Consider the following 21039-nt stretch of genomic DNA (forward strand, 5'->3'; position numbering starts at 1 on the left):
GAGACACAGGTATCTTTTGTGTACATCCACAAATAGTAATTTTTCTTCTTAATTAGCAGCCAGCATTTAAAATCAGGTGATTTTTCAACTTTCTTTGGAAAACTAAAAGGTTAGGCAACACGGGATCCTACTCCTAGCACAGTTGCATTGAGCTTGATGGGTTCCAATCCCAGTGTTGCCATTTCTAGCCGTGAGTCTTTAGGGGAAGTGACTCAAACCCTTTGTACCTCAGTTTTCTTATCTGTGAAATGGAGATGATAACATTACCTGCCTCACTGAACTAACTTTGGGAGAAACTTATAGTTTAAACAAAGAAGGTAACAGCCCTTTCCCAAAGTAGACCTCCTTCTTGCCTGGAGACTAGATTGCCTTTGTAGGACTAACATTAGCCACAAGATTAGAAATTATGGTTTAGGAGTCACACAGCTGGAGGCTGCAAGATTTCCACCCTCCCTAAACTGCTCCTAAGATCAGGGCTTGAGATATTTTGCAGACCCCGCACTTGATGGATCAGCTGGCCCCCTATCAATAAACTGGCTCATCTGACCTTGTGGTCCCCACCCAGGAACTGACTGAGCATAAGAAGACAGCTCCGACTCCCTACGATTTCATCTCTGACCAATCAGCACTCCTGGCTCACTGACTTCCCCCTGCCCAACAAGTTATCCTTAAAAACTTTGCTCCCTGAATGCTTGGGGAGACTGATTTGAGTAATAATAAAACTCCAGTCTCCCACAAAAAAAAGTTTACCTGCCTCATAGGGTTGTTATTAAATTAATCCACGTAGAGCCTAGAACACAGTGAGCGCTGTGTATGTGTTAACTTTTGTTACTATTATTTTCCCCCAACAGATACTATGGCAGCTAGGGCTGCCATAACTGTTCTGGAGGCTGGAAGTCGAAGATCAAGGTGCATGCAGGGTTGGTTTCCTCTGAGGCCTCTCTCCCTGGCTTGCAGATGGCCACCTTCTTGCTGTGCCCTCACATGGCCTTTTCTCTGTGTGTGGGTCCTCCTGGTGTCTCTTCCTCTTCTCACAAGGACACCAGCCACACTGGATTAGGGTCCTACCCTTAGGACCTCATTTAACTTTAATCACTCCCTATGAGGCCCTCTCTGCCAGTGCAGTCACATTGGGGATTAGGGCTTCAACATATGGATTTGGAAGGGGACAGGGTTCAGCCCATAACACCACATGGTAGCAATCGGCCCAAGGCTGAGTAGCTGCTGCCCCCGCAGGACAGGATATATATATATTTTTCTGGTCACAACAGTCCCACTTAGGTTGACCAACCTTTAGGGTTTGCCTGGGACTGAGGGGGTGCCTGGGATGGAACTCTCTGTTTTAAAACCAGGCACACCAAGATGAATTGGTTACTTACTTTCTTTTTCTTTCTTTCTTTTTTTTTTGTTGAGACCGAGTTTTACTTTGTTGCCCAGGCTGGAGTGCAGTGGCGCCATCTTGGCTCACTACAACCTCTGCCTCCCGGGTTCAAGCTATTCTCCTGCCTCAGCTTCCCAAGTAGCTGGGATTACAGGCATGTGCCACCATGCCCGACTAATTTTTGTATTTTTAGTAGACAGGGTTTCGCCATGTTGGCCAGGCTGGTCTCGAACTCCTGACGTCAGGTGATCTACCTGCCGTGGCCTCCCAAAGTGCTGGAATTACAGGCATGAGCCACCGCACCTGGCTTGAACTGGTTACTTTCATCCTAACCACAACCCACTTCTATCATTTATTTTACCTGCCTGGCTCCTGAGTTTTGCCTCTGCCTTGGAGTGACAACTGGACCCAGGAAGGCTGGTGGAGATGAGAACAGATGTGCTCCTGGTGCTTCCGGGAACTGGCAAGTGACTTGGCAAGGGAGGGAGCGTACACAGTCCTGGGGACCCTGCAGGAGGCCGGGCTACTGAGGGTTAAATCTACCTCGAGAAAGAACATCTAGCAACCACCAAGGGAGGGAACCAGCAAAAGCATTATCATGATTAATGTTATTTCAAAGACTTAATTTTTTCCTCTCTTTCAGGAATGTTTGTGTGCAGTTACACCAAGTGCTATCTCTTGATTCTGCGTGTCCTTCCTCTGGAGTAATTTGGGACAAGGTCACTGTTCACCTGGCGCACCTCCTCACCCCCAATCTACCTGCTGACAGGCCTGCAAGGCTGAGGGGCTGTGACAGCAGGAGGCTGCATGGTGAAGGAGCCACACGGGGCCAGTCTTGATATGTTCAGGGCTGGGCCCGGGACGTCTGCAGCCTCACCTCACCCAAGGGCAGACAGAGGCTCAGCCCAACGGAGTGGGGTGGGAGGAGTCTGGGGTGAGGACCGAGACCCTTATTTTGGCTCTACCCCTTGTCGGCTGGGGAACTTCTCCAAGCCTCAGTTTTATCATCTGCAAAATGGGGACAAGAATGATGCTTCCTCTTCCGGCTGATGTGAATGGCACTGTGCACACCAATCACCGGGGCAGGTGGGGAGGCGGGGGTAAGATGGACTCTGAATTTCTAACAAGTGCTCAGCTGACAGCCATGCTGCTGGTCCGTGGGCCACATTTTGAAAGGCAAAGGTTGTAAAGATGAAATGCAAGGTAGGTTCTTAGCTTGTAGGAAGTGCTCAAAGTACACACTGCTTGTCATCATCACCACATCTGTCATCATCATCATCATCATCACCATTTCATCTTCATCTCCATCACTGGCATCATCTTTATCATCATTACTGCCATCGTCACTGGCTTCCTTGTGGTTGGCATCATCATCATTGCCATTTCATCTTCATCTCCTTCACTGGCATCATCTTCTTTATCATCATCACCACCATCATCATCACTGGCTTCCTTGTGATTGGCATTGTCCTCAGCTCTTGTCTTTCCCTTCCCTTTCTCCCATTCTCCAGAAGAGGTAACCAAGACCAGAGATGTTTGAGACTTGCACCAGGCAATTTTAGACAGAAGAGAAGTTGCCTAGGATTGAGGACTGAAGCAGACAAGAGCCTGGTGGCTGGAAGACAGGAGACTGAGATTCAGGTCCTGGTGCTGTACCTGGCTCATTCAGCCTTTGAACTTTCTAAATGGAAAGACCCTTAAAGATTATCCAGTCTAACTCTCTCCAGCAGCATTTGAGGAACCTGAGGCCAGATTGGGGATAGGGAGACTATATATAATCAAGGGTATAGATTTAGGAGCTGGACAGTCCTGCATTCAAATCTCTACTCCATCACTTGCTGGTTACATGACCTTAGGCAAGTCCTTTCATTTCCCTGAGTCTCAGCGTCTTCATCTGTGAAATGGGATGTGCTACCCAGCTTCCAAGATGGCCTCCAAAGAGTCTCATTCCCTGGTATTTATAGCCTTGATCAATCTCCTGCCACATTGTCCCAGGGTTGTTCTATGTGTCCCATAGAATATAGCAGAACTGATGTTAGTATCTTTGGAGGTGAGGTTATAAGAGATGCTGTGAGTTCTGTCTTAGGTTCTCTCTCTCTCTCTGTCTCTCTGGTCATTCACTGTGGGGGAAGTCAATTCCAGGCCCTGAGACCACTCAGGCAGCCTGTGAAGAGGCCCACATGGCCAACAGCCAGTGAAGAACGGAGGCCTGCAATGACCACTTGGATGAGCTTGGAAGCATGTCCTTCATCCCCAGTCAAGTCTTGAGGTGAGGCCACAGGCCTGGCCAACAGGTGGCTACAACATCATGGGAAACCCAGAGCCATTCAGCTAAGCCACTCTCAGATTGCTGATCCCCAGGAGCTGCATGATATAATAAATGTTTGTTGTTTTAAGCTGCTAAGTTTTGGAGTAATTTACTACACAGTAGTGGATAAATAACGTGTGGGGATAATGATCTTGTAGGTTTGTTGTGAGGATTAAATTCACGGAAGCACTTTGTGTAGTACATGATGCATGTTGAAGGCTGTGTGAAATGTAAGAAAACAATGGCAGCATAGATAATATCGTCAATGACCCCCAGGGTCATGTAGCCAGGGTGTGACAGGCTTGATGATGCTGTGGTTCCTAGCTGCCCAGTTTTAATCATTTGTGCCCCCTAATCCTTACTGATTGCGGTGGGCACCACAGGCTTTGCCAGAAGTGGAACAACAGCGTCAGCGGGTGGTGAGCAGAGGAGGAAGTGATGGTGCAAATCAGTGGGCCCCTGGGGTGGGGAGCAGCCCCAGGGTACTGGCGGTGGAGGACTGAGGCACAGGACTGGAGTGAGTGTGAGTGTGTGAGTGTGTGTGTGAGTGTGTGTGTGTGTGAGTGTGTAGGTCACCTCTGGAGACCCTTCCAGCCCAAGACTGGCTGATAATCTGATTTGCTGCTTGTTTCTGGCCCTGCTCTGTGTGGAAGACTCAGAAAAACCATGGCAATCATGGGATAATTAATGATCAGGGATGGAGGAGGCACCTGGTAGCCCCGACGCCACATGGAGAGAAGCTCGGGAGGAAGGTCCTCTGGGCTTTCTCTCCGCGGCCATGTGGGCTTCCTTGGAAGAGAGAGATTGGAGAGGGTCCGGGTGGGAGATAAGCCCCTGGGCCTGTAGCCCCAACAGTCCAGGAAGCACAGGGCTCTCTGGGCCCAGCAGATGGCTCCTTTGGGGTCGTTGGCTCCCAGGCCCTGGACTGCTGAAATTAATGCATTGTTTTCAGGAGGCCGTCCATGGCTTCCAGCAGGTTCTCAGATGGGTCTGGGACTCAAACCATGGAGACTGTCTAGGTATTACCCATTGTAAAGACAAGGAAATGGAGGCACAGAGAGGTTACGAGACCTGCCCAGGCCACCAGGCTGTGGCAAAGTCAGGCCTGGAATCCAGGCCTCCTTGCTGAACACTGTCCCAGGGTGGGGCCCACAGTGGGTGGACCAGAATATGCTGTGCATGTGGGCCCCTCTGGCTGGCAGAACTCCTGTCAGGACAGCTGGGTTACTCCTGCCCCCTCCCTGGGCCAGATGGGCAGCCCTCTCCTCTGCTATTTTCTCCACCTTTGCCTTTTCTTTTTTTTCTTTTTTTTTTTTTTTTTTGAGACGGGGTTTCACCATGTTAGCCAGGATGGTCTCGATCTCCTGACCTCGTGATCTGCCCGTCTCGGCCTCCCAAAGTGCTGGGATTACAGGCTTGAGCCACCGTGCCCGGCCTCACCTTTGCCTTTTCACAGGGAGTAACTGGGGTGGAAAATTCTGGGGGAGCACAAAGTCTGCCAAGTTTGAGCCTGGCACCAACCCAGGCACCTGGCTTCCAGGCAGGTTGGAAACAGAACTGGTAAAGGGGTCCCTGGGGGACTGGGCTGCTGGGAACAGCTTGGCAACTGCCTCTCTTGGCTCCTGCCAGACCTTCTATCCCAGGGATATTCCCTCCCTGCTAGAACCTGCTGCCATGTGCCAGGAACATCTGGAAGAGAGTTTTCTGGCAGGTCTGGGGGTACAGAAATGGGTTACAGGGGACTTGGTCATGTATGACATCACAAACATCTACCGCGGTAAGTGAACCAGTGCGTCTGCAGCACCTGCTGCCAGGGACTGAGTGAGGCCCCTGCACATCCTTCATTTCCCTTCTAACCCTCCTGTGATATGGGGTTCCCCATTTTACAGACAAAGAAACTGAGGCTTGGGAACTCCAGAGGACTGCCCAAGTTCACCTAGCTTTTCAGTGGCAGTGCTGAGAATTGAACCCAATCTGTGTGACTCCAAAGCCTGCCTTTTTCCCTGGTCTCTCCCTGTGCCCTCTACACCCACCATGTCCGGGTACCAGTCTAGATGCTGGGGATATGGAGATAAACAAGCCATGAGCCTTGCCCTTAAAGCACCTGTAGTTTAGTGAGTGTATTAGCTATTGCTGCTATGCTAATGCCCCATAACAAGCAGCCCCTAGCTCCCACATCTCAGTTGCTTGCAACCACAAGCAATTATCCTTCTTGTTCCCAGCTGGCTGGGTCAGCTGGGGTGGTTCAGCGTCAGGCTGCCGGTTGGCCAGGTTGGCTTCAGCTGTCTCTCATTCTCCTTGCACCAGTGAAAAAGAAAAATACTCAGGGCCTGTTTTCATGACTAGGCAGGAACATGCCATGTCTCCTAAGGGTTCATCTTAGAACTGGGGTACTGTCCTGATGCTCACATATGGAGGCAGGTTACATGGGCAAGGCCTACATCATCAGTGGGGTGGGGAAATACACTTTGCCTCCTCTGATGTGAGGCACTGCACAATCACATCGCAAAAGCAGGGATGCCTAATTCTCTAACAGGGAAGCAGGAAGAACAGGCCACAATAATCCAGTCACCCACAGTGTGGGCTACAGACTTATGCTAATAATATTGTACTGCATTCTATCAAACCTAAGCTGCAAGACACACCATTAATTTATGTACCACTAAGAAAGAAAAGTGGCTGTGAACGAAAGTATGGCACGATGCTTTCTTAGCCCATCATATTTTTATTTTATTCTTACCGAAAGAGCTATTTGATGCTGAGGCATGGAAGTGTCAACAATGGGAACAGCTGGAACCAGGTTTGCTCTTGCAGAGACAAAGACGACTGTCACAACTGTCACTGTCCAAGGAGATTATGAGATCCATCGGTTGTAAGACACATTTTGATTTCAAGGATGTGAAAATGTGAAAATGTGTGTCTTAGAACGGATGAAATTTGTCATTTACCGAGAGTAAGTGGTTGTTCTGCGGTGGACGCTGCTAAAAGTTCTATGTGGATAAGCTCATTTGTAGCTCAAGACAACCCAAGAAGAAAATATTATTATCCCCATTTCAAAGATGAGTAGAGCAAGATTCAGAGTGATCATGAGGTGGGAGGCAGGTCTTGACTCCGGATGTGGGGCTTGGACACTGGACCAAATGGAGGACTAGCTAAAACAGAGGGGGCAAAGCAGCTTTCTATAAGGCACATCCACCAGTAGGCCATGTCAGTTTACCATTGCCATGGCAACATGCAGGAGTTACCACCCCTTTCCATGGCAATGATCTCACAACCCAAAAGTTACTACCCCTTTCCTAGCAATTACTGTATAAACCATCACTTAATCTCCATGTAATTAAACATGGGTATAAATAAGACTGAGACTGCCCTGAGCTGCTGCTCTGCCTATGGGTAGCCCTGCTCTGCAGGAGCAGTCAAAGGCTGGAGCTGTAACACTGGCCCTTCAATAAAGTTCTGCTTTCTTCTACCCTTTCTTCTCACCCTTGAATGTTTTCCTGGAGGAAGCCAAGAACCCTCATGGGCCAAGCTCTGCTTTGGGGCTTGCCTGCCCTGCATCAATCAGTTGCCCTGCCCAAGACCCATGGTTAGAAAGTGGAAGAGCTGAGATTTGAACCTAGGACGGTCTGACTTCTAAGACAAAGTGATAAAGAGTGTGGGCCCTGGGACAAACTATACTTCAGTTTCTTCATCTGTAAAATGGGGATGAGAGGAGTAATTACCACATAGATTATTGTCATATGAGAGTTCCGAAAAGAGTGTCAGGAACAGAGCACTCAAGACATGCTGGGTTCTCTGGTAGAACCAGAGATTTTTGCCTCTCTGAAGCTAACATTAGGGTAATAAAAGCTGCAACTGGACTAAGAGGAGAGGACTATGGGAGCCCAGAAAAGCAGGCCAATAGATTAGTAATTTGGGGGAAACATCAGAAATTTGATGTGAGAAGAGCAAAAAGAATGTGTGATTCATGTGTGCATTTATTTATTCAAGAATATTTGTTTACCCACTGTGTTAGCCTGTTCTCATGCTGCTAATAAAGACATACTCAGAGCTGTGTAATTTATAAAGGAAAGACCTTTAATGGACTCAGTTCCACACGGCTGGGGAGGCCTCACAATCAAGTTGGAAGGCAAAGGAAAGTCACGTCTTACATGGCAGAAGGCAAAAAGCTTGTGCAGGGGAACTCCCATTTGTAAAACCATCAGATCTCATGAGACTTATGATCATGAGAGCACTATGGGGGAAACAGTCCCCATGATTCAATGATCTCCACCTGGCCCCATCCTGGACACTTGGGGATTATTAAAATTCAATGTGAGATTTGGGTGGGGACACAAAGCCAAACCATATCACCCACTGCGTACAGGTAGTAGTACACAGTGACTGGATTTGAAACCAAGTTTGGGGGCTAATTTTAAAAAATTGAGGTATAATTTATCTGCAATGCAACACACAGATCTTAGTGTTCAGTATGAATTTTCACAAATATATACAGCACCCCAATTGCAATAGAGAGTACTTCCATTGCCCTAGAAAATTCCATTGTGCCCCCTTCCAGCAAAATACACCCATCTCCACCTGTATTTCTTTTTTAAATTTTTGTCACTGTAGGTTGCTTTGCCTGTTCTTGAGCTTCATATTGTGAACAAATGTGAACCTGAAAGTGCCAGATCTTCAAGATGGATCCTGAGTGGCTAAGTGGGCCAGGCTCCGTGGTTCTTGCCTGTAATCCCAGCACTTCCAGAGGCCAAGGTGGTGGGATCACTTGAGCCCCTGAGTTTAAGACCAGACTGGGCAACATAGCAAGACCCTGTTCTCTACAAAAGAAATAAATACTACCCCCCCGCCCCCAAATCAGAATGGCTAAGTGGGCCTAAATTTAAAATAGAGTGAAGCAGCCACTTGCTGACTAGGGTTCACATAAGTACCCTGATTTCTCCCGAAAACCTGTACCTTTTTATCTTTGGTACTTTCCCAGCTTACCTGAACCAACCAATCAGGGCTCAAGTATATCAACCAATCAGGGCCTGGCTGTATCAACCAATCAGAGCTCAGCTGTATTGACCAATCAGAACTAAGCAAGTTTCAATCCTTCATTGGCACTACTTGATCTGATTGGGAACCTGGGCAGGAACTTTTGCTGTAAAACCTGATCCTTCCCCTCATTCTTAGGAACTCCCCTTCATTTTCGAGTGGAGGGTGCATCTCCAAGTTTGCAAACTGTTTTCTGTACTAAAGTCTCTTTCCTCCAAATTCCTTTTCAGATAACTTGTGCATCATATAAGTGGAAACTTACAGATTGTGCTGCTTTGTGTCTGTTTTTTTTTACTCAGCATAATATGTATATGATTAATGCATGTTGTTTTATGTATCAGTAGTTATTTTCTTTTTCACTGCTGATATTTCACTGTTGCTGGTTATCAAATTATTGCCTCTCTGCTCCACATTCACCCTTCTTGCCTGCTTGGTGAAAATGGATCTGGGCCCTTTAAATGTTCTCCCTGGCCAGCGGGCATGCTGGGCTTTGCCAGTAGAGGGCGCTGGGGAGCCCTAGCAGCGGGGAGGTTCCACTTCCTGGTTGCCACGTGCTCACAGGGTAGGCTCCCGCACCACGTGCAGCCGCTAGTGCTGGCGCTCGCAGTGCACGGCGGAGGTCGGCAGCTCCCACAGCAGCGTTTTCGAGTAGTTTTGCAGTGGGTGCCTCTTGTGAGACACTGCTTCTGAGAGCAGCTTTTGTGGCATCTTACAGGGCAGATTTCTGGTGAGTTCTACAGGTTGAATTTCTAATAACTTTGGCTGGCTGTGGCCCCTGTTTTTTTTTTTTTTTTCTTCCCATGGCACAGATATGCCCTCTTAAGCAAGGCCTGGATGTCAGCCCCCAAGGGTGTGTGTGTGGGACACTTCTTTGTGGGGGGGCGGGGGTCAGTGACAGGCTCTACCTCAGCCCAAGGGCTTTTCCTTAGGTACTTGATTTCAGCTTTTGGAGGAGACTCTTCCATAGCGGCTGTACCTCGGCCACATGTGTGGGGCTGGGGGTCCTTCCGTGGGGGCCCTAGCTTAGCCTCTTGTTGGGGCACCTCCTGAAGGGGGGTTATCTCAACCTGGTGGAAGATCCCTTCCCTGGGGCAAGGGGCTCTGTTTTTGGGTTGCTATCTCTATGTCAGGGTCTCTTTTTGGGGCTCTATTTCAGTCCTGGGGTGGGGGGCTGTTCCTCAACCCTGGGAGGGCATTTTTTTTTTTTTGGACATTGTGTCTGTCACAGGTGGCAGGAGGGTGTTTCTTGGGGACTCTACTACAGCCCTCAGGGGTTTTTTCCTTGTGGACTTTATTTCAGCCCTAGGAGGGAACTCTTTCTTGGGGGATCAATCACAGCCCTGGGTGGCTGGGCAGGGGGCCCTTCCTTGGTAGCTCTGGGAACTCATCTTTGGGGCTCTACCTTATCCCTTGAATAGGGGTTCTTCCCAGGAGCTGTGGCTCAGCCTTGGGGGCCTCTTCTTGGGAACTTTTTTTTAACCTCTGGTGGGGGACTCATCTTTGGGGAACCTATGAAAGCCCCCAAGGGCTCTTTCTTGGGGACTCTATCTTGGCCTTGAGGGGTTCCTCCTTGAGGGCTTTATCCAGCTCTGGTGTGGGGGATTCTTAGCAGGGGGTTATCACAGCTCTGGGTGGGGTCTGGTCCTCAGAGGCTCCATCTCAGCTCTGTGGGTTGTGGTGGCTCTTTGTGTCTGCTGCTTCTGTATTAATTATCATTCTTTTTACTCCTTATCAGTCAATTTCTTGTTAATTCAGTCCTCGGTTATAAGTTAATAATTCTTCATATGAAACTTTTCCTGTAAAAATCACTGTATGGTTTCCTTTCCTTAACTGTACCCAAACTGATACAGAATTGGTGTCAGGAATAGGTATCAGGAGATGGACCCGCAGAGGTACCATTTGGGGATTGGTTTTCTGGTGATTTTGGGCTTGAGTGGAAAGTTCCTTGCCAATGGGAAATGGGGTGCTAGTTACTCAAGACGTGTGGTGACATTAAAATTAATCAGTCTATCCCTTGTGGTTGATTAAGACAAAATGCCACCTGAGGCACTTCCCTTGGGAACCAGAGTGATGCTGCACTTGACTGTGTGACCATAATGAGGACTGTGAGAACTGTGGAGTGGGATGGATCGTTTTGAGGGCTTCTGTCTTCGAGGAACCGGATACAATGCTCTGTTTAAAACATGTATAGGCAGGCCAGGCACAGGCACGGTGGCTCAGGCCTTTAATCCCAACACTTTGGGAAGCTGAGGCAGGCAGATTGCTTCAGCCCAGGGGTTCGAGGCTGCAGTAAGCTACGATTGCACCACTGCACTCTAGCCAGGTGACAGAGCAAGACCTTATCTCTAAAAAATAGTAATATAATAAAAATTTGACAAATGTGTAGATAATGACATAGAAAATAACAAGCCGAGGTCCATTAACTCTCTCCTTGAGCCACAGTCTGAGAATCAGACAGCTTCTATGGCAGCCCTTAAGGAAGTTCTTACTTCTTGCAGTCACAGGGCTGATACTGCTGAAAATCAAACAACAAATTTAATTGTGCTGGTTGCTGTATTATGGCAACAGTTGGAATCACATCTGGACAAATTAGGGCATGAATCGTGAAAGAATGGGGTCCTGAAACACGGAGTGGGGACATTTGTTGGACTCTGATGAAACTGACAACCTAAACTGCAAGTCACTCTGAGTCCACCATGTCCCCCAGCTTATCAAGTGGAAACACCTTGCCCTCCGCAGTGCCCGAGGAGACTGGTCTTCCTCTGTTAAGAAACCCTGTGATAATCTCCGCTGGGGCAGATGTCTTGAAAGGTGATGCCCATTCTCAAGACTCACCACAGCCACCTGCTGTTGTCACTAGGCCTAGCTGTGGTCAAATCTCAGCATGTTCCACGGTGATGGGTACAGACGGACCTAGTAGGAAACAGAAAAAGAATGACAAGACTGGTGACGTGTATGGGAGTGGATTCTAAGGGTTTTAGATCCAGAAAGGCAGAATGTAACACTAGACTGGGCTGAATGCCTTGATAGGGGCACACTCATTAGAGGTTCTGAATTTGGCTGTTAGCTTCTGCAGCTGGAGGTGACTCTAGCAACTTGGTTGGTTGACTGAAACTTGGACTTGACAGTAACCTGCAGTTAATGAGGGTTGTGATGTCATGATGTGGAAGAGGGAATCCAAAGGCTTGGGGAGACCGCAATGTTGCACTGCATGTATCATGTCTAATCTGCACTCCCCTGCTGCCACCACCTATGTTTCACAAGAAGGACCCAAAGACAGAGACATAGAGAGATCCATTAGTGAGGGAGCCCCTTTGTCCTTGAAATGCATGGCGGCTGCTCTCTTTTGTAGGCCACTGTGAATATAGAGGCTGCCTCCATTGAGATGGGCTCCCTGATTTCAGTGGGGATAAGGGGGTCCTGAAGTAGCAGAGACCAAGGGGCAGCACTTTACTGTCAAGGACAAGGTGAGCACACACTGGAAAGGGTAGCAGGAATGTATGGGCTGGCAGAATGCCTTTGCCCATCGGGATTTTTAGTGGTGGTGAATTGATCAGAGTGTTTCTGGGAATGAAATAAGTGGGCAGCCTACTAGAATATTATTTCATGTATTTTTATATGTGATAGAAAGTTCTAGACCCAGTAGCCAAAACATGGCAATTGACAGTCATGGCTTCTCATCCAGTTTCCAGACCCTGAGTTAATTCACAGACCCAGAATCCCTGGGTGGCTGGGTCACCTTGAGGAGGGAGCCTGCATCTGCCATAAATACTTATTGTAAATCTTCCTCCAAACCTGCCTCCAAAGGGACCTGTGACCATTTACCAGAATAATGGGGAAATGGACATACCCAGACAGTTCTGGAGTTACTTGACACTCTGAACTGATGCTGGTTCCTGGGGATCTAAAATGCCACTCTGGTTCATAAGTCAAAGTGGGGCTTGTGATAGTCAGGGATAGAGTCTTAGCTCTAGTCTGACTCACAGTAGATTTGCTTGGTCCATGCCCACCCTGAAGTTATTTTCTGAGCTCCTGAATAAACAGTTAAGTAAGCACACTTGGTGATTATCCATTTTCTTCTCTCTTCTTCCCATTTTTGTTTTATATGGAAGTTTTTGGAAGTCGACTTTGTAGTATTTAGGTGACAGAATGTTCCGTGGAACTGTGATTGGTATTTAAGTCATAATAAATATAGTCCACGACGACTCCTGGGCCTATTAGTCTCCTTGTTTTGGGGAGTGAGAACTTATAAGAATGATAACTGTATCTTCTTAGATAGAAATACACCGTTGTGTTGTTATACAGGACTTCAGTGGTGTGCAGGAGGATTCATATGGAGGGCAAGTAGTCAAAGAGATGGCCTTTTCTGGTTATCAATTACTGCTTTTCTGTGTCCAATCACCCTTCTTGCCTGCCCGGTGAAAATGGATCTGGGCCCTTTAAATTTTCTCCCTGTCCAGGCAGCAAGCTGGGCTTTGCCAGTAGAGGGCGCTGGGGAGCCTCTGCAGCAGGGACCTTCTGCTTCCTGGTTGCCCCCTGCTCACAGTGCCTGCTCCTGCAGCACGTGCAGCTGCTCAGTGCTGGCTGCTGTTTTGCTCAGCAGAGGCCAGCAGCACTTTCTTTTAGGCAGTTTTGTAGTGGGTGCCTCTGGTGAGACACGTGTAAGCAGCTTTTGTGGCACCCTGTGGAGCAGATTTCTGGTAAGTTCTACAGGTTGGCTTTCTTGCAAGTTCTGCTGGTGTGCTCTAGACCAACTTTTTTTTCCCCTATGTAGGGAGGCACAGCCATACCGTCTTCAGCAAGGCCTGGATATCAGCCCTCAGGGGTGTTTGTGGGAGGATGCTTGTTTCTGGGTGGAGGCTCCTCCTTGGGCATTTTCTCAGCCCAAGTTGAGGAGCTGTTATTCAGGGGCTCTGCCATAGCACTGGAGTAGAAGGCTCTTCCTTGAGGGCTGGACGTCAGCCCTGGAGAAGGTGCGTTTGCATGATACTCTAGCTCAGCACTGGGTGGGGTGGGGTACTCTTGCCTCTGAGGGTCTCTTTCAGCCCTGGGGGGGCAGCAGCTGCTCCTTTTGTCTCCTAAACCTATATTCTTCAGAGTTCGCTTTCCTTCTTTCTAGCCAATTTCTTGTTAATTCCATCTCCCATTATGGTTAATAATCCTTTATATGAAACTTACCTATTCAAATGACTGCCCAGCTTCCCCCTCCTGATAGGATGCAGAGTGATGACCGTCGTACACACTGGCCACAGTTTGTCCACGGTTTTCCAATTTGGGGCTATTATGAATAATCTACGACGTGTATTCTTGAGTGGACGGGCTTTTTTGTGTGATACGTTTTCATATCTCTTGGATAAATACCTTGAATGGGGTTCCTTTGGGAAGGCCAGACCACAGGGCTTTCACTTGGTCTAGAGGGTGCCGAGGAGCTGCTGGAAGTTTTGTGGGTCTGTTTTGTTTTAAGTAACACTGATGAATTCGATGTGGATCTTAGAAGGAGTGAATAGGAGGGGAGATGCCAGTCTTCAATTCCCCAGATGAGGGTGGCAGCTCAAACTGGTGACTCGGTGTGGGACTTTGCCCCATTGCCTTTTTCCTAATCTGTGAAATGGATTTTTCACAGGCGTGCATGGGATCGTTGCCAGGACTGAGTGGGATAATGCATGAGGGATACTTGGCATGGGGCTGGCATGGAGCAGATGCGCAGTGGTGGCAGCCAACAGGACTGCCATTTTTAGGTGTTTCAGGCAGGATGTCCTAGCTTCTCCCTGGTGCTAGCCATTATGTGTTCACAGACCAAGAGCCCAGGGGGGTGGCAAAGCGTCTTGGTGCCCTGCTCAGAGACATCTCTGGACTCAGAAGGTGGGGCACAGCTGCCCACTGCTGTGCAGTGCCAGACACTTTCTGATGCCTTCTTATGGCATCCCTCAGAGGAGTGGGTGGCCAAGGTGGCCTTGGGTTCTGGGCACTTTGCCCAACCCCCTGACAGTCACCCCAACTGGCATCTTGCCTGTCCAAGCCCCGAGCTGCTGGGCCCCAGCAAGTCAAGCGGCCATGATTAGTCATATAAAATTTCCATCTGTTGAGGAATTTACGAGAGTTATTACTGGCTATAAAACCGATCTGAGGAGAAAGATGGATCCGAGGGGTTAGTGCCTCTCATTATGTGCAGCAGTGACTTTTAAATAAGGTAGAACAAGTCCTTACTGGAGGGAACCAGGCCCCTATCCCTGTCTGGGCCCAGAATGTGCCAGGCTGGTGGCGGTGGGTGCTTCACTGCAGAGGGAGGAAAGAGGAGCTACTGTATGCAAACTCGGGGATGGGGGTCAGTGTGGCTTAAATCTTTTTCTTCTTTTTTGGTAGAGACAAAGTCTTGCTACGTTGCCCAGGCTGGTCTCAAACTCCTGGGCTCAAGCATTCCTCCCGGCCTCCCAAAGTGCTGGGATTACAGGTGTGAGCCATTGTGCCTGGCCATTGTGGCATTTAGAAAGATCTTGGATGCAAAAGGGCCTAGCGCAGTGCCTGGCATGCAGCAGGGACTTAATAAATGCATGTTTCTTCTTTACCTGCTTCCCTCTCTTCTACCCCCGGGGACTGAGCTGGGCTGCTTACTGGATGCAGGCAGCGGTCTCCCTGGGCCGGGCTCTTGTTGGCACAGACTCTATGTGATCCACCCAGGTAACCTTGCTAGGCCTCCATAGCTTCACCTTTAAAGTGGGACAATTAATTACCAAAGGAACACGGGAAGGCAGGTTTTTGGGTATGTGGGCCCAACCTTGTTCTGTTTTCTTTTTGGGACTGAGTCTCGCTGTTTCACCTAGGCTGGAGTGCAGTGGTGTGATCTTAGCTCACTGCAACCTCTGCCTCTTGGGTTCAAGTGATTCTCTGGCCTTAGCCTCCCGAGTAGCTGGGATTACAGGCGCCCACCACCATGCCCAGCTAATTTTTGTATTTTTAGTAGAGACGGGGTTTCGCCATGTTGGCCAGTCTTGTCTCGAACCCCTGACCTGAGGTGGTCCTCCCTCCTTGGCCTCCCAAAGTGCTGGGATTACAGGTGTGAGCTGCTGCACCTGGCCCTATTCTTAACACATGACTCAACTCTAATGCGCCCAGCATCTAGGGAAGGAGGCCACATCGTGGGTTTCTCCTCATCTCAGGTGGGAAGGTCTCAGGGGTCCATGTGCTCACCTGAGGTCACCTGGATCCCAGATGCTCCTGCTTTCTTGGAGGAATGTGGCTTTAAAAGGCCAACCCCTTACCTTCACCTTACTCAGGATACTGAGAGCAAGACCACTTGGGAGCAAACGTGGCCTCCTGGTGGCTGGGGAGAGCCGTGAGATGGTAGGTGCTGGAAATTCCAGCATAACTAAGTCCCCAGGACCCAGGGTGGAGACGAATGACCCCATCCCAGAGAGTCCGAGCCTTCAAATACAGGGCTCTGGGGCCTGAGACTCTGAGGTCCTGCAGCAAATTCGTGGCGAGTCCACTGACTGCTAGGCCAGGGGTCTTGTCGCTGGTCCACGCAGAAAGGAAGGATGGCTACTTTCTGTTCCTCCCCTGACCACTGCTCCATCAAGCACAGACCAGGCCCCATCCCCTGGGCCATTTAAAACCAGAGGCTCAGGTGCCACGGCCACGCTTTCAAGACCGTAGAGTCAGCTGTTAAAAGGCTCACACCTGGGCCAGGCGCCATCAGAATTCAGTCTTCCAGAGGCTCTGGCTCGCCTCCCAGCAGGTAGGTCTCACCATGGGTCCCTTTCTCTTGGCCAGGCGCTTGGGTGTGACTGCTTGGCAGTGGTTGTGCACTGTGGAGCCCCTGGTCCCTGATTCCCGACCTGAGGGGCCTGGGCTGCAGGCGGGAGCCCAGGGGCCGGCGTTTGTGGTGGGGTTGCAGGAAAAACCGAGCTTCTCTGGTCAGGTTGTGGCCTGTGTGGGTGGCCTCCTTGGTGCCCCCACAAGCCTTGTTCCCCGGTGACTCCTGAGCTTTGGGCCCCAGGTGGCAGTGGAGAGGCTCCCAGCTCTGGCGCTTTCTGCGTGGCCTCCTGGGAACTCAGTTTTCCTCTGCGTCCGTGGGGATGGTAGGGCTGCCTGGTGGGGCCCAGGCAATGATGAAAGGAGTGTGTGTGTGTGAGAGAGGGGAGCCCCTGCTCAGGAGCAGGCCTCTGATTCCTTGTTCGCCTTTGGTGGCCAGGCTAGGAAAAGCGGTGGGGAAGCGCTTGCCTCGCTGTGGGAAGTTGATGTCTCTTGGACTGAGACCTTTGGGCTAGAGTGGCCTAGTTGTCTGGAGTTCTCCCCTCCTCTCACACCTCATTGCAGGATGAGAAAGCCTGGCCTGTGGGTCCCCAGACACTGCGGGCTCTGGGACAGCTATGGAATTTCTGTCTTTGGAAGGCTTCCATCGTGCTGAGGGCTTCATTCTGTCTGGGTTTCATGTTGTCTAAAACCAGGTAGGCTGAGTGGGAGTGTGAGTGGGCTGTGTTGATGCACCCCTGTGTTGGCCCTGAGCTGGCCCATGGCCCCTGTGACCTCGCTTTCAGACCGTAGAGTCAAGTGACCAGGTAGCATGGGGGTGCCTTGTGGTGTGGTCTTTAGAAAGGCTCCCCGGAGGTGTGGCATCCCTGGTTCCCTCTTAGTGACATCTGTGTGACCTCACTGGCTTTCCCATCTCAAACTTGGGGTGGAGTGGGTCCCTCAACCGCCTTCCCCACTTCTGCGGGACCCCTGGTCCCCCGTGTCCCCTGCCTCCAGCCTGGAAGGAGGTTCTGAGGAATTGGAGGGCTGCAGATGCCCCTGCTGGCTTGAGAGCCTTTGTAAGCAGCTCATTAACGTTTTACCCCTCCTATTCCTCATTAGCCGCAGGCCCTCTCCACGAGAGGGTTCCCAAGATTTCTGAGTTTTTGCTGGCACCTGGGGCAGGGGAAGGCTTATGGCAAAATGTTCCTTAGTCTTTTCTCCCCCGTTCTCTCCCTCTGCAAAAAAGGATGAGCGGTTGGGAGCCTTGGGGCCGACAGGTTTTGTGAGTGTGCAGTGGGGGCTTCCGCCCTCAGGAAACAGGGGTTGTGATGGAGCTCCATGCTTTACCAGCTGATGACTCAGCAGGTCTGAGCCTCAGCTTCCCATTTACTGAATGGGCTAACTGGGACAATGATTGATCTAGTGCCTTCTATCATGATAATCATTATTTTTGATAACATGTCCCAGACAAGAGTAGCAAAGGTTGGAAAGTAGCTCTGTGTCGAGCTGAGCGGGGCTCGGGAAGCCCTGGTGGGTGCAGGGAAGGGGGCTGTGGGGGTGCTGGTGCTTTCATGGAGGCGGAAGCCTCTGGCTGGTCCCTCCCCTTGGTGGGCAACTATGGTCCAGTTCCCGGCCGATGATGGGGTTGGCGTTAGGTGTGACCCAAGGGGTGGGTAGAGGCCAGGGAAGCTGCTCTGTATCCTACAGTGCACAGGCCGGCCCCTGCTGCAGACCGTCATCCTGCCTCAATTGTCAACAGTGCCCAGGTTGAGAGACCCTCTAGCTCCATGCCCGGCACATAGTTGGCCCTCCCTAAAGCTTGGATGAATACCAGTGGGCAAGCCAGGGGGGACTGGTCATAAAGTCAGCCTGAAAACTGGGGGTTCGCTTCCTTCCAGCCCAATATTTCTTCCTATTGCTCTGTTAGGCATGGTCAGGGATGCTATGAGGTTCTGACAGGCAGTTTCCAGCCCTGGGTACCCTTGGAGGTGGGGTTGGTGATGCTGTGACTTCAGCAGCCTGAGCTCCTGGGGGCCCCTCCACAGCACCTCTCATCCTGGTGCTTATTGGGTTCAGCCTCGTCCTCCTTGTCTCGCCACCATGACACACAAGTCCCAGCTGCCGATGATCTGCCAGGCCCACATGGCATGCCCGATGTGGCCTGAGAGCCTGGGTTTTAATAGCTGAATATTTCTTTAAAAAAAATTCCACTTGTCTCGAGGCCCTCATTCCTCCAGCTCTGCCTGCCTGGCTTCCCAGGGGAGTTCATGCAGAAATTGATGTGTTAACAGGCTGCAGCGTCTCCCTCTCCATCTCTCCACTTAGCCTCCCTTGGAGATGGCCTAGTCGCTGGTTGTCTGTGCCCCTGCCCAGTGGCCCAAGATGGCACTTGGCTTGGGGCCCCCGGATCTGGGTAGGGGGGCTGTATAGACACGAGATGTTGGAATCCACCCAGGTAAAGCCACCATGACACGCAAGTCCCAGGTGCCAACTGTGCAGCGCTGGGGGCTCCAGCCAGAGCCGAGTTGGGAGGGGTGCTGCGGGAATCCAGCTTGTGGGGAGATGGCACCAACTGGAGGTGCTGGACGCTTCCTTCCCTGAGATGAGCAGGCAAGGATCACCGGGTCTGGGGTTGTGCGGAGCAGGTTGGGGCTGGCCTTCCTCCTTTGGGTCCCTGAGTGTGGTGGGCCTGGAGGAAGAGAAACATGTCAACTTGGCTGGCCAGGCCATGTGTACTAAAGAGTAACCTCCACGCAGGCAGGGATTTTTATCTGCCTTAGTTCACTGTGGTGTCCTGGTGCCTAGGAGAGCGCCTGGCACGGAGGCCTCACGGTCCCCCACTCTTTGCCTCCAAACCACCTCAGCTTGAGCTCTACCTACAGACAGGACCCTCTGCTTTTTACACATTAATTCATCAGACACTCACAATAACCGTGTGGAGTTGGTGTGATAACATACCCATTTGACAGGTGAGAAAACCGAGGCCCAGGGAAGTGAGGTAACATGCCCAAGCCCCTCTCCATGGCAGGCTCTGTAGCATCTCTTAGGTCTCAGCTCAGTGATCCCCTCTTAAGAGGTCTGACCAGAGCCCTGGCTCCGTTCCACACACACTATCATTGTTGCTCCCTCGTGGCACATGTCACCCGACTCTATAAATGTCTGATTCACTGACTTATTCACGATCTGTCTCCACTCCCCGGAATGTGAAGTTTCTCAGGACAACGTCCAGCCCGTGGCAGGGCAGCGCTGACGGGTCCGATCTGACATCTGTGCTCTTACCCATCAGGCTTTCCTGCCTGCCTGGTTTGATGAGCCGTGGGTTCATTACATCTGGCATGGGTACCATTTCCCGGGTCTTAGGATGCGACGCAGAGGTTCCCTCGAGACCTCTCTCAACCCCCAGGAAGTTAAATCTCACCCCAGGTTTTAGAGCAGCCAACTTCCTGTGGCCTGCCCTCCTGCAGAGTAATTACTGTAATTTCCCCAGTGTCACCCTCAGCTTTTGGATGATATTGTGACCAAAATGTGAGAAGCAGTGACACTCCGTGACACTCCCAGCCCCTTGTAATTGAGGCTTTGAAAGCACTGCTGACGTCTCCAAAGGGATCTGGGTGCTCCGTGGCTGTGATGGAGGCGGCATCTCTGAACCCTGGCTTTTTGACTTTGGCTGCTTTGCAAAAGTAGTGACTAATAGATGTGATGCATTGATTCACTCCCTTGTCTTCCCCAAATTGCATTCACATCCCTGATCCAATCTGGAGCCTCGTGGCAGCCTTGTGAGGCTGGGACTGGTACTTTGGCCCTGACTTAATCGGCAGAGAAGTTGTGCGTTCTTGAAATTGTACAGCATATGAGTGGCAGAGCCTGGCTCAAACCCAGGTCTTCTGCTCCCATGTCACACACACTCTGGGACCTCTTCTGTGCAAATATCCCATTCAAGAGGGCCTCCTGATTATTCTACCACTATCTAAATTTGGTTGCAGAGTAGCAATAGCAAAAGCAAAAGTCATAACCTTGGGCGCTGACAGCCTGCCAGGCACTGTCCTCATTGACTTGCTGGGCGTTAATGCATTTATTCCTCCCTGAAGCTCACTGTGGTGGGGGCTGTGATTATCTCCACTTTACAGATGAGGAAACTGATGCCTAGAGAGGGTATACTTAGCCCAGGACTAGGAGCCACAATGTGATGAAGCTGAGATTGGAACCCACGCAATCTTCAGAGACCAAGCTTTAACCATCCTGCCACATGAACCATCCAGAAAGCCATCATTCCTGGAATGCACTGCATTTTTTTTTTCTCAGAGGTGTTCATCGGTTCATTCCTAAGCTATGGTCGAATGAATGAATGAATGAATCTATTATGTACTGACCATTGTTCTCGGTGCTGGGGATTCAGTCCTGGGCAGAACAGACAAAGTTCCTGCCCCCACACAGTTCCATTCTAGTTGGGGGAGACACCCTAAGTGGATGATGAATGTGGTTTCAGGTTGAGAGAGCTATGGAGAAAAATGAATGGAAAAGGAACACAGAGTGATGAAGAAGACGACTTTGGCCACAGTGGTCAGGGATGGGGGAAACAGAC

The 21039-nt window shown here is 50.3% G+C and overlaps 1 long non-coding RNA gene across 1 annotated transcript; it reads left to right on the forward strand.

Annotated features, from left to right (window-relative positions):
• Nucleotides 1-1606: 1606 nt before the first annotated feature.
• LOC110742975 lies at nucleotides 1607-3777 on the forward strand. The gene is made up of 2 exons (XR_002521324.2): nucleotides 1607-2584; nucleotides 2893-3777. It is a non-coding gene; the product is annotated as an uncharacterized LOC110742975 (long non-coding RNA).
• Nucleotides 3778-21039: the final 17262 nt, after the last annotated feature.

Source organism: Papio anubis, chromosome 1, assembly GCF_008728515.1.
Source record: "Papio anubis isolate 15944 chromosome 1, Panubis1.0, whole genome shotgun sequence".
In the NCBI taxonomy this organism is placed as follows: Eukaryota; Metazoa; Chordata; class Mammalia; order Primates; family Cercopithecidae; genus Papio; species Papio anubis.